This window comes from Prenolepis imparis, unplaced genomic scaffold (assembly GCF_030444845.1).
Source record: "Prenolepis imparis isolate NDT839.2.m4 unplaced genomic scaffold, iyPreImpa1.0 SCAF_1, whole genome shotgun sequence".
NCBI lineage: Eukaryota > Metazoa > Arthropoda > Insecta > Hymenoptera > Formicidae > Prenolepis > Prenolepis imparis.
The window spans coordinates 20,791,189-20,805,339 of record NW_028141159.1 but is presented as its reverse complement, the minus strand read 5'-3'; the positions used below and the strand labels follow the sequence as shown (position 1 = coordinate 20,805,339).

General features: G+C 31.3%; 1 protein-coding gene across 4 annotated transcripts in view; it reads left to right on the top strand.

Annotated features, from left to right (window-relative positions):
- LOC145935802 (uncharacterized) overlaps nucleotides 1–14,151 on the top strand; it is a 188,830-nt gene that overhangs the window by 94,509 nt on the left and 80,170 nt on the right. Inside the window, exon 1 of one of the 4 annotated variants that reach the window (XM_083037420.1) lies at nucleotides 7,447–7,722. The exons of the other annotated variants lie outside the window; for them this stretch is intronic. The gene's annotated coding sequence lies outside the window, so the exon portion shown is untranslated. Of the gene's footprint in view, nucleotides 1–7,446; nucleotides 7,723–14,151 lie in introns of those variants that run through there. 4 annotated transcript variants of the gene reach the window in all.

Genomic DNA, 14,151 nt, shown 5'->3' with positions numbered 1-14,151 from the left:
AAAATATTGCACTCTTCATATTTTAAGCTTGATACATTTTTAATGAAAGAAGAACATTATTTGAAAAATTATTTAATCTCTAATAGTTATTTTTAAATAATAAGAGTATAGGATATTGATTATTATTTTTTCATTATTTTTGGTGGATTTTCGGAGATGAACGTTTTTATATTAAAACTAAATTGTGTATATCCTCTTCATTTAAAATTTATAATACCTATTTAATAATAGTTATTTATTAATTATTTAATGAATTATTAATTTTTATTAATTTTAACTGTTAATATGCAAATACTATATTATATTACTAAAGATAATTATAAATCGTAAATCGTAATCGTTAACTTTACATAATACGCTGCGCGGTGATAGATATTTCATTAATATTAATTGTTGTTGTATGCCGTAGCATTAACAAATTTCCTTCAAAACTGAAATTGATATTTGATATTTAAGCGCGTTAACAGAAATTTTGTCTCCTCCCTCCCGTGTGTTGGTGTGTTGGTTCATACATTAATACTCTGTGCCAGCAGCGATCAATATTATCGACTATTTATTTTCTTCATATGCGTAAATTCTTGCAATTAATTGATAAATTATTTTTTATTAAAATTGCCTATCCATTATCACAAATATTTCATAACATATTTTTTACAAATATTATATAAGCAGAAATTTATTGTTTGTGTTTACAAAGTTAGAACTGTAAATACTTGAAGATGTATATTTGCACTGTAGGCATGTCTTTAAATTGAAGAATCTCGTGCTTGGCGTGAGTTTTTTTTCAATTTGTTCTTTGTGAACATTATTCTCTTACCTTTGCAAGACGTGCTTTTATATATATATATATATAGAGCTGTTAAGTCTTTTGCGTATATTGAATACGAGATGGTTTGCATATTCAGAATACGAAAGAGAGAAGCAAATAATAGAACTATGACTATATTACGACACGAAGAAAATAAGAAAAGAACGCGGGAACAGAAAAGCTTGTACTTAAGCACTATACTGTCTGCTCTTTCGACTTGGTTGTCGCCTTTTCTTTTTCTCTTTACTACAAGCAACCGACTGTGTAATTTTGCGATCGCACTACATGTCGCGATACGCTGTGAACTGTAGAATATTTACGAAAATAGTCTTGTGCGAATAAATTTTTACTAACAATACTAGCTTTTATAGTATTATTTATTGATATGTTCGTAGTGAAACGAGAAAATCACGTTTCAAATCATTTTATTCATTTAACCGAATCATTGATGTGCTAGAGATCAGAAGTGAATTTATACGAGGGCTACTCTTATGTACTACTTGAAGACGGCACTAGTTGAAGTTCATTATATTTTAGAGAGAACAGACATTGTGTATCGTATATTCGCGTCCAGATGCATGTAACGGATGGATCAGAGAATTTGATGTAAAAAATCGACATTTAAGAAACTTGCTAGAAAAATGTAACAATTGCGAAGAACACGCACGTAGAAATTGTCAAATAAGATGAAAATTGTTAAAGAAATTTTATGTACCGTGACAAAGAGCTTCGTTTTGAAGATGGACAGTATCATGTTTTGTCTAGGAATACGATTTCACTGACAGACTTTCACGAACAATTACAAAGTACAAAGTGGAAATTACGATTCCAATTCAAGTTTTGTAAAAAAATATAAAAAAAATAGCACGCCACACAAACGCTTTGTACACAATATATTGGAAATGTAATTTTTTTATAGATATATTTTGATGTGCAGAAAAAAAAATATCCAAATGTTTTTCTTGTATATGTTACGCACAAATTTTAACTTATATAAACAGTTCGCAGTTATATACAGTAAAATAGTTTCAGTTGACTAAAGTCCTCGAGAGCTTCCAATAATTGGATTAAATTATTAAAGGACGGAACATTTGTACGGAACTACTTGATTCCTGTTGAAAGCTCATTCAACGTCTCAACAAGCACTGATCTGCACATCACTAAAATTACCATAACGCCATGCTCCGAGTAAATGGCGACATGTCCGACAGAGAATTACGCGATTTACTGTTGCATTCTACAAGACGTGATATATGCAGAATATGTAAAATATGCTCTTATCAAACATACGGCGCACAACAAAGTTTAGAAAGCATTTAATTTCACGATACTCTTTTATATTGTATAATCTGTTTATCCCACACAAGTGTACTTGCGATGCAAGACTGTATAACACTTCACAAATATTAGCATAAATATAGGTAAAGATAATTTTAAACATAATCCAACTTATAGCCTACTTTGCCATATTCATATTCTTCTGAACGGTACGACGCGAGTAACTTTGAAAGTGGAATATATTTACATATTTAAGGGCGCACTTAAGAGTACATCCTGTTTTCTCTGTTAATTTGAAAAGAACGTCGTATATACATATGTCAAGCGCACACACAAAGGATTTAATAAATCTGTATTGAAGAATTCATTAACTATATAACGTTGTAATAATTGTTGTTAAGATATGGACGACTTAAGTCTTGTTAGGGAGAAATAAATTTTTTTCATCACTCGGTGTCATGAATGTAAGAGAATTTATGCGCATAAAAGGATACATATGTAGAAACGGAATCATGGAAGTGTGGACGATGTGGAATCTGCATTTTGCTAAAGCGTGTCTTAGGGCGGTAATGTATCACGCGAAATCGAACTGGAGCAGAACCCGAGCAGTCGAAACGTTCCAAAGGATAGCATTGCAGCTTCGCTAGTGAAAGGCGGAGCGTGTTCCGGAATGAACAGAACTTGAGTACTTTGCAGTGATTTGACGATGTGAAGGATGCGATTTACAAGCTCAATCAACTTCTAAAAGACGGTGGATAAGAGGAAAGCTATAGCTCGGTTCAAAACTCTATTTCATTAACAAAAGTGATGCTATAATTAAAATATGTATCATGAAAACTCTAAAGAATTTTATGATAATAATTATGTAACCTCATACAATTTTCATCACATATTTATTGAATTCAATAAAAAAAACCTTATAAACCACATATTTATTGAATTTAATGAAAAAAAACCATATCTAGATTGAATTTTACACAGCCAGAAAAGCCTAATTATATATAAGTTTAAAATATTTACGAGTATAATAAAAGTAACAGCTCATAAAAAATATTTTCAGAATACAAGAAAGTTCTATTACTACGTAGAAATTTATTTCAGCAAAATAAATAAAAAAAAGTGCATTAAAAAGATATTCAACTCTCGTTTGCTACACAAGATTCAATATTAACGGCGAAAGGCTTTAGTCTTCACTAGAGTCGAACTTTTTGAATAACACAGTCGTACTTTGGTCTTGATTACTTTTGAAAGTAATAAAAGCCCTAAGTCGCGTTCAGTAATTCAATTTCTAAATGATTTATTAATATGCCATTAAATTTTTAAGAGTGCACTTTAAAAGTTTAACATATAAGGTTTTAATTTATACGCGCGCTTCGAAAGTAATCTAGTACATTTTGATTGAGAATATTAATATCCACGGATTTGTAAATATTGAGAAACGTAGGAGAGTACTGTGATGGCGGCGGGTGGATCGTGAGATCCATGATTGGTTGTGGGGTGAATTTCCCGAACAAAATATGGATCATCCTGACTTCGAGGATATATATTCTACCTCCGACGGCTTTTCGGGCTCGAGCCCTATCCGGGGGATGAAATTTGGGGTATCGAATAAGAGATCGAGATTATATGTAAGTATCTCTTTTATAATAAAATAAAAAATATATATTTAAGCAATTATTGTAAACGACCCAACTGGCTTAATTGATCTTTATTAATTCGATATCATATATAAATATAAATATACAGACTACGTTTCGACCTTTGGTTCAGGTCCTTATCAAGTCTTACTTAAAATTTTTTCTTTTTTAACATGTTACAATTCTCTCTGTACTAAGATGGTAAAAACGAACTAAGTCGACTTAGTTCGTTTTTTACCATCTATACGAAACGTTTAGTACAGAGAGAATTGTAACATGTTAAAAAAGAAAAAATTTTAAGTAAGACTTGATAAGGACCTGAACCAAAGGTCGAAACGTAGTCTGTATATTTATATTTATATATGATATCGAATTAATAAAGATCAATTAAGCCAGTTGGGTCGTTTACAATAATTGCTTAATTTTATTCTTCACGACACAAAAATACTCTTATAAAATATATATATATATTTGTACCGAGGCAAATCGTCAAAATAAATAGACGTACTATTTAGCATTATTTGGGGTAAGTAGGTTAATCCCTTCCGCTGACTCTTCCTTTTTTAAATCTCAACGTAACGACGATAACATTTAGAAGAATATTTATAATAACTAAAAAAAGCTAAATAATAAATAAAATAAAATAATGAATAAAATAATTAAATTAAAAGAGGAAACAAAATAAAAAAAAAATTGTTTTATATTGTGTACATAAAACTGATATAAGATATATGATTTAATATTATCAAAAACATTTTAAAATATACATTGTCTCGTTATTCGTTATTATCTTCGAAACGTTAGCAATCATAGTTCATCATTTAACCCTTTCTTCTTTGCATATTTAGAAGCTTCTAAATTATTTTGCAATATATTTATTTTGCAAATTTTATAATATTTAAATTCATTGATTGTTTCGAGAATATTTTCTGAGAATTTTAAATCAAATTTTATCGCAAAATAACAGTATCTAATAATGTCTGTGAATAACTAAGTGTGAGCGCTTTGTACATTTTTCTTCGTGTATTTGTTCATTTTAATATTATTCGTTTTCTATTGCTAAACAAGCTATTATATTGCGAACATATTTTTATTTTCATTTTATTTTTATTAATTAATTTTTTTTATTTGTTACTGTCATAGAAAAATTATCAATTAATTATTTAACCTTCTTTCCCTTATATATGTATTTATGTTACGTCCTACGAACTTCACGAGTTATTTTCTTTTGCAGAACAAAGCGAAATCTAAAAACTTCACAGATAGGCATACGATCTGACAGGCGAACCAAAAATATGTCCGGAAACAGCAGGATTGTTAAAGGAAGAAACATGTGTCAATGATAATTAGGAAAATATATTAAAACAAAAATAATGATTTAAAAGTATTTAATATAAAATTAAACCAAGTCAAATTAAAAGACAAATCAAATTAAATAAAATTAATTATTTAAAGAATTAAAGAATTAATTTGAATCAAATTTAAATAAAATTAAACATTATAGATTACTAAATGTTATAATATTAATATGTATAATTTACCTAATTTATTATGACTGTCTTCTGTAGAAGAATTATCAGAAGTTTTAGAATTTTCTATGTCGCTTTCAACATGTCGCTTGTTCCAGCAACTGCTAACTTTTATTCAAAGTTTTTATTTTTATGAAATATCTTATCCATCAACTAAAATGCTCACATAAATAATACATTTGAGTAGTAAGTAATGCACTATGGTGCGTCAAAACAAACCCCCAAACTCACCCTCTGGCGCCGGTGACGTCACTAAACCAGCGGGGGGCCGTCTCGTCACAGGTCATTAACCCAGCGGGGGTCCCGACCACAGTCCCACCACAGGTTAAAATTCTCTCCATTTTGTATAGTTAACAATCGAAAACTAATTCGATCGTTCGTTATATTGTTGAAAGATTGATAATGTAGATTTACGTGAATAAATAAGAAAATTTAAAAAAATAAAGATATCAAGTTAAATGTGCAAGTCAAAAGCATACATAAGTTTAAATATAAATGTTCAAGTAATGATAGTAGTTCCATTGGTCGCATTATATATGCATTAAATTAATTATGTCATTAATTATTATCAAGTCTATTAATAGTCGAGATGAAAAGAAAACACATAAATGCGACAATGCGACAACTCTTTGTAATCGATACATCATTTCACATTATACGCTCGATCGACAACCACTTTCATTCAAGAAGGTAGTAACATTCTCGCGAGTTATGAAGGCAAAGTATTTCGAAACGATCAAGCGCAGACCCTCAACGAAGCTTATCGCAGTAATGAAGGCGCAGCTATCAAGGCATAACAGTATAACGAGGAGACTGACATGAGACAGACAGCTAAATACCTGTTCAAGTTGAAAAACTAGCGCAAGTGATGAACTGAGCAACGTAAGTGTTATATATTAGTTGGAATTAACTGCTTTGGCATCATTTCCGCGCGATCTTACACATATCTTACAGACTTAATAAATTTGGTGTCGTGATATATATTTTATTTTATATATTGCACGAATACCTTTTAATGTAATGTACGTATAAACATTGCGAATTAGTAAATACTGATGCTTATTTAAATTCATTAATATTAATAGAACGCTACGAATAAATGAAATAAAAAGGAATTAATAGATTGTAAATATATCTTATAATGTATATATTACGTAAATTTATTGTAATTTAATGATTCTCAGAATATCTTGAAATATAATGTAAATAATTTATATATTCAATTTTAATGTATATAGTTGCATGTGCGTTATCATACTTGAAAAAAATGTATTTAACAAAAAAAAAGTGTGAAACTATGTATATTTAATATTTTTTTTTCTTTTTTAATTTAAAAAAACGTGATAAATTAATCATTGATAAAATATAAAAAATTCTATCTCATTATACAGCGAACTTCGTCTTTTAATCTGAAATCCAATTCTCGTACCGTGACAGACACACAAATGTCCCAATTCAATTTAAGAAATAAGAAATCAAATCACTTTAATATTTCAATCAAACTCTTCTATTAAAACTTTTCTATAAAAATTTTTAAAAAGTCTTAAAAATCTACTTTGTTATGCAATTTTGTTCTGTTAGATCCAATCTCTATTTAAAAAAAAATTCTTTTGAAAAAAAATTAATATTTAAATGCATATTTTACTCGATTTGAAATAAATTTCAAGAGAATATATATATTTAAATTTACGACCTTTCTTTTACGAGAACTGCTTGCATGTATTTACGGAATTATTTAATAATTGAACATCTTCTAATTTAAAAAATATCTGTAATTAATAATTGAAAGCTTAAAATGAAGGCTTAATTTGCGTGAGAACGCTTTTTAACTAAAAAATTCAATAACACAAAGGGACAACGTTCAATCTAATTTTCTCTCGCTGACGAAAAGTCGTCCGCATATATTCACCATAGAAGAACACGTATCTAAAGTGATGCAAATTTTGCGAAACACCCGGTGTACATAATAAGAACAAATTACATCGCGGACTCTCATAAACACTACGCTGCTAAGCATAGGCCAAGAAAGGTCACTTGACACTCAGGCAACCGGCACGCTCGCTGCCATCCAGTCAGCCTCACCCCTTTTCCCAACCCCCAGGCGCCCCATTCACCCAACCAGGCAGGCAGGCAGTAGGGAGAGTCAGGAACGAGCCAGACGAGCGAGCGGGCGCCAGTCTACCGTGGACGCACGTCGCGGCACCACGTGTGCTCCGGATTTAATGTTTTCGTATGACATATATATAATAACGCTCAATCTTTTTTTTTTACTTCGATTATACGCAGCCTCAGCGATACGCGTTATTTCAGTGATTATTTACCGTAAGTGATCGGACCTGGAGAAAACGTGAGGGAAGTAGAGTGGTGACAGACGCTTACTCGCAGTAGTAGTGTGTGTGATATAGTGCGTCGAGCAACATGGTGCCACACGGAGGGATCTATCGATGATCTACGATTGCAAAAGCATGAGGTAACCGTTCGAACGATCGTATCTCCGTGATATTATTACGTGACTTTGATTTATCGTTCTACGCTTGTTTGAGTCTCTCGTTGACTTTGGTGAACGTTCATAAAGACGGCGCTCCACGACTTTCGCGAATTTTTCTCTCATTGCATATCGCAGTATATACCGACACGAATGTGTTACGAATCGATGATCGATGTTTAATGCCGGGAGCTTTGGAACAAAGTCGACCGCACGTTTCGTGCGTCGAGTTAAGCACGAGTTGAGTGTGTCGTGTATGGCAGATATTATTTTTCACGATCCCGCATGTAGATAGGTTACGCCAGTTTTTCCTTCGAGGCACGCATGAAAAATGGGAAATGTCATTAAACAATACACATATCGTTTCGTGAATCGGCGAAGTTAAAGGTATAAATATTATCTTCTAAAGAGTATTACAATACTACTGTTTTAATACCTTTGAGATAATGTGATTATTTTAGTCCCTTCCAAGTGTTCTGTTTAACAGAACAATAAAGTATTCGGAACAATAATTTTAATATGACATCGGTTTCCCGTAAATTGTTATATCTAATTATAAAAATGCGGAAAAAATTTAAAAGCATTTTTTTATATAAATCAATTGATTTACATTTTTCTCTGCACTATGCATAAAATCAAAGAAGATTTTAGTAAGTCATTTTTAACACCAACATAAATTGAGACTGGGAAAAATAGATAAAAAGAAGATAATTTTATTTTTTTTTGCGCGCGCGTGTCGACTTGGATGAAGCACTAGAAGATTTCAGATGGTTTCTTTTGTTCTCATTTCCTTAGCGGCGCGTTGCCGTATCCCAAGAACAATTTACCACAATGACGTAATTAATAGAATCTAAAGAGATTTAAGTTTCACCTTCCTTCTTACTCGAACAGCGCGTTATTATTGTACGCATATCTTTGTTGAGAAAATTGAGTCGTGATTTCGAGTTGAGCGCGAAGTTGTGTGCTGCGCCGGCTTTGTTACGTAACTTCGTTTTGTCACGTCGAATGACGGATCGCGAGAGAAATTGGCGCTTAGGAAGAAATAAATGAAGACGGATAGGTTATTAATATCCGACAATTTCTCTGTAGAGTTATATCCTTCCGACGAATATTTGTCTAAATGCTCGTGCAAAGATATTCTCGATAATATCGCTTCGCTAGCCAATTGTCGAGGACAAATACCGTTAATAGCACTCCTCGTGCATTGTGTGTTCGCTCCGCATGCGTACGGAATATCCAAATCGAAAGTCACACGCGTATTTGAATACCTGTATTTGGGATTGCCTCGGTCAGTATAATAACAAGCAGAAGTAATCTCATGGGGATTCAAACTAATTTGGCTCTTCTGTTTAACCTACGACGAGGAGGGTATGAAACTCAAAATCTACATACTGTTCAAATTTCAAATAATCCTACCAAATTTTGAAAGCGTATTTATGCATGTGCCCCGAATTGAATTCGCATTCTCAAATTCAAACCTAGATATAGATGTAATAGCGCTCGGACCATCTCTGACTAGAATGATGAAAAATTGGGAGTTGCGCGAGAATTTATGGCGAACATTAAAGGTGGAAATGTGGGCCTCTACTATTTCTCTCAGTATTTGAATTCGAGGAAACGGCACGATATCGGCATACGAATCCCTGAAAATTATAGTTATTATGACATATAGGAACATCTTTAAGTCATCTCAAAGTACGAGGTGGAACGAAAGCGGATACTTCAAACACAAATCATAGTCGCTTTAAATCGAAACACAGATAAGCTAAAGAAATTTATGTTTGCAATTTCTATCTAATTAGCATTCGCAATTATATGTAAAGTATAACAGAATCTCTTAACTTTTTGAAAAAGATATGAAATTCCTGAAAATACAGAAATTTTTTAATGAATTTAATTACGATTTCATAGATTTAAATGAAGACTTTAATTTATTTAGTTTATAATAAACTGTAATATGTATGAGAAAATCATTAATCAATTCAAACTATAATATGTATATGAGAAGCTATTAATTAAATCATGCTATATTGCTATGCATAGTTTAATTGATGATGCAAATTAAGATGCAGATATTAATTAAGATATTAATAAAGAATATCAATCGTATTAAAGCAATATGGGAGGAGGAAAGAGTGTTTAATGTACCTAATGTAATATACCATAGACTGTAATATAATTTAATAATTTCAGGAGTAGTTCCTTTTTGTATGATTATTTAAATAAAGTCGATTGTTCTTTTATTCAATTCATGCGATTAATAAAAAAAGAGAAGTCTGTAAAAATATATATACTATTGAAATACTTATCACATAGAATCGAGTTCCAGTGAAATGTTTGATATGATTTGTAGCAAATCAATGCAATTGATCATGAAGTTTGAAAGCTTCCGCTTGACACTAATAAAACAAATATCATCTTCAATCTCCGGAGTGTGACTACTTATGAATCAGTCAGAAAGTTGTGCCGATATTTTATGTTTAAATCACGACATCAGACTTTGAAGAGAGAATTCCCATGTATTTTATAATTATCGTACTTTTTTAGCCTTCAGCTTTGCACAATACGATTGTATTCGATAAAGCAGTTTAATTTGTTTTTCAATTTACATTTTTCAATAGAATAATTTAATTATCATTTTATTAATGATTTAATTAGTTTTTATAATTCTTGTTATATTGGAAAAATATAAATTTTTTATCAATCTTTAATAAAATAAATATTTAATATGCGCATGTGTATCAAGTTTTAAACATCAACAATAGCTGAATAAAAAAATCTTTCTTGCGCCACATTTGCTTAACGACTAGTGATGCAATTTGAAGTTAGAGAATTATTTAATATCTCTTGCGCATTTTAAATTTAATCCAATCGCAACGTAATCCTGTGCGTGTCAGATTTAATCTTAAGAACCAACCAAGACGATGTCTTTAAAGATGTTCATTTTTATGAATGGAAATGTTGGTCTATCTCAAACGCGCGCGCGCACTGTTTTCTAGTAAGAGGGAAAACGAAACTTAAATCTCTTTAGATTCTATTAATTACGTCATTGCGGTAAATTGTGCTCGGGATACGGCAACGCGCCGCTAAGGAAATGAGAGCAAAAGAAACCGTCTGAAATCTTCTAGTGCTTCATCCAAGTCGACTTTCATTACTACTGATATTAGTTTGATCATTATTTATAGCACCAGTAAAACTGAAGATTGATATTGATTGCGGAAAAGTTATTAATATCAATTTATGAAAGAAAAGAAATTTATAATATGGGAACCAAGTTGTGATACTTCTACGTGCGCGTTATAGGAAAAATATAAAAATATAACAAAGTTAAATCGTTTCGTATAACACGCACGGGGATTTCATTTATATTTATTTTCAAAGTATTTTTTTTGCGAATTTTTTTAGAACTAAAAATATTTTGCTTGCCTATCCAGTACAAAACTACTGGCAGGCTAACAAAGAAAGAAATATAGCAAAAAAATAAATACATAGACGTATGTAGGTTACATATATATGTATACATATAGTAAAACTATTCAAGATACTATTCGAGATATTTAACGATAGATCAAGTTCCTTGATTGTCACAAATTGAGAAAATCTTAAATAATTTTTTTCAGGAAGAATTGTTGAGAGTTCGATACAATCAGTTTCTAGAGAGATACTCTTGCCGCAGGGCATACCAGAATTCAGGAAACAAGCGCGAACTTAGTTACGTTAGAACCGCGTACGAGACATGTCAAACAATTTAGCTGCAACTGTAAAGCTGTGCTTTATATAGATCTTATTGTTAGTCAAACTATGCATAGCAACAAAGAACGTATAACAAAGAGAAGAGAATGCTTTTAACTATTGAAAACGAGATAATTGATCAAAACATGGAAATGCCCGAACTCTATAAATCAACGTGTATCTGCTACATATAGTTTCTTAAATCGTATTTCCAGTATTTCTATACACGTTTCCGAATCATTGAATGTGCTTCCCGGGCGCAGATTTGATTTTAAACCCTCCCGAGAATAGATCTTTGCCGACCCGTGCCCTTCTTGAATATCCTGTGTAGTAAATGTACGAGCAACTGCTCATGAAAATGCATAATCCTGACGACATTCTAGTAACATCAGACACGAAAAGTTTCGGGTTAAAAAGTTTCGCCGAAAGTTTCCCGGACTATCGACAAGAATAGTATGAACACATTTTCTCACTTATTCTCGAGCATGCTGTCATAAAAAAAATATTTGACAAATTAAGCTGAATGTATACATATTTCACATATCCAAAATTAAGCTGAATGTATACATATTTCACATATCAAAACTTTAGTTTTACTTAACTTTTATGGCGAATCGAAAGAAAAAAAAGAAGAAGAAAGAGAAGGATTAAAGATGGAACGGAACACGTGATAATGCAATCATAATGAAACTCGATGTGAAAGTCTCGAATAAAGGATTAGCGTCGTAAGTGTATCGTAAGCGCGCGCTTACAGTTCAATCTGTGTGCTTGTTACAGCATATCATGTCAGCCAAAAATAAAAGTAGCGGGGCATGCAACTGTGTTCTGATAGCGTTTCTATCCCTGTCGGACACGATGTCTGCACCAAGATCGATACATAGCTATACGACGAAGAAGAAGGTCGTATGTTCTTTCAGGGTCCTCCGACACAGGCAACTTTTATATATACATATATCTGACCTCGAGTTCTCGCAAACTGCTGTACACTCCTATAGTCAGTATCGACTGTAATTTTTGTTCGATCTGTCGACTAAAAGTGCTGTATTCATCCCAACAATCGGACGTTTCCGAGAATAGAAAATTACTGTTAAAACAATCTTATGTCACAAGACGAATATTAAGAATACATATAAAACCGATTATTCTATCATTTGTAAGATTATATGTTATTACATAAAACAAAAATTTTGAAAAAATGTATAATTTAATTATAATGCAACTTTATAATGTAAAAGAAATTAAAGTACTTCTTTTATATCCAAGTTACAAAATTGTATTTTCTTATGTTACTTGTAATTCGTATAGTTTGGTGGACATAATTAGAAATAAATGATTTCTAGACGGGACAAAATTTAAATTCAAAGGTACTTTTGAATTTGAATTGGAGATGCAAGTGAAAGTCAAAGAGCAAACAAAGGAATGTTGATTCAATTCTACATTTCATGTGGCTACTGACTACTATAAAGTAAGGGTCAGGGGTCAGGTTGATTTAGAGTTATAATTAACTCGGTTAAATTAAAATCAAATTATACATTATATTAAATATTAATATACACCTATATATATGTATATAGGTGTATATATATATATATGACTTTAACAAATTTTTTTTCATGATAAATAAAAACTTTTCGAAATTTAATTTCTTAAGTATATTTTATTATATATTTTATTATCGATATTCTGTCACGAAAACAGTTGGCAAGAAAACGGATAATTTTTTACCTATTTAATTAAAGAGAAACAAATTTAAAATTAATCGATATTTTCCAGTTACAGTTTTGTAACTGGTTCCAATTTTTGATGTAAAATTGTGGTTTTGCTGATTCAACTGATGCATTTGCTAGTAAATAATTTATGTGTAAATGCGGCAGCACCGCATTATCAAGGTGTTACCGCGAAACGTTCTCCAATAATTGCGAACCGGCTAATCGAACAGCATGACACTATAAAAGCAGTTTATCCCGCATCGTGGCGTTCAACGCTTAAAGTTGCGCGAGATTTATACTTTTTGCACAGAAGATACAACGGGCAATAAATTCACGCCAGTACAATATCTAATCCGACAAGATGAAGAACTATTACCGGGCAGTCGAATAGAAAGGCGAAAAGAAACGGATACAAATAATGTCAGAGAAAAGTTATACTGACAATGAGTGCCAATTTAAATGATAATTTTCGGAAGCGAAATTTCTCTCCACAGAGATATTTTGCACCCGCTATTTCGATGATAATACATTTAAATGAAAGAAAAAGGTGTTGAATTAACGTCTTTACTAATATCTTATACTGACATACATTCAACGACATAAATTTAATTTCCAACGTCTCTTTAATCCATTAAAAAAAAATTTTTTTCGAGCGTGTTAATAATCGAAGATAAATATGTAATAACTTATGCGATAATTTTTCGAAGAGTAGCAACAAGTTGTTAGGTGTTTTATAATAATCAAAAAGTTCATTGCCCGTTTTACTCGTATATAGTTCGCACGCAACAGTAATGCCATTATCCAGATTTATACATCATAACAGTTATTTTTTAGTATCTAGTTTCAAAAGTAATTTTACATAATTGACGAATTTTCGACTAAAATCTCTTTTTGTGAAATATCTGATACCGAATATTAATACTGAACAAAAAATATAATATAAAGCAGTATTTAATCTAAAAAATAATATTAA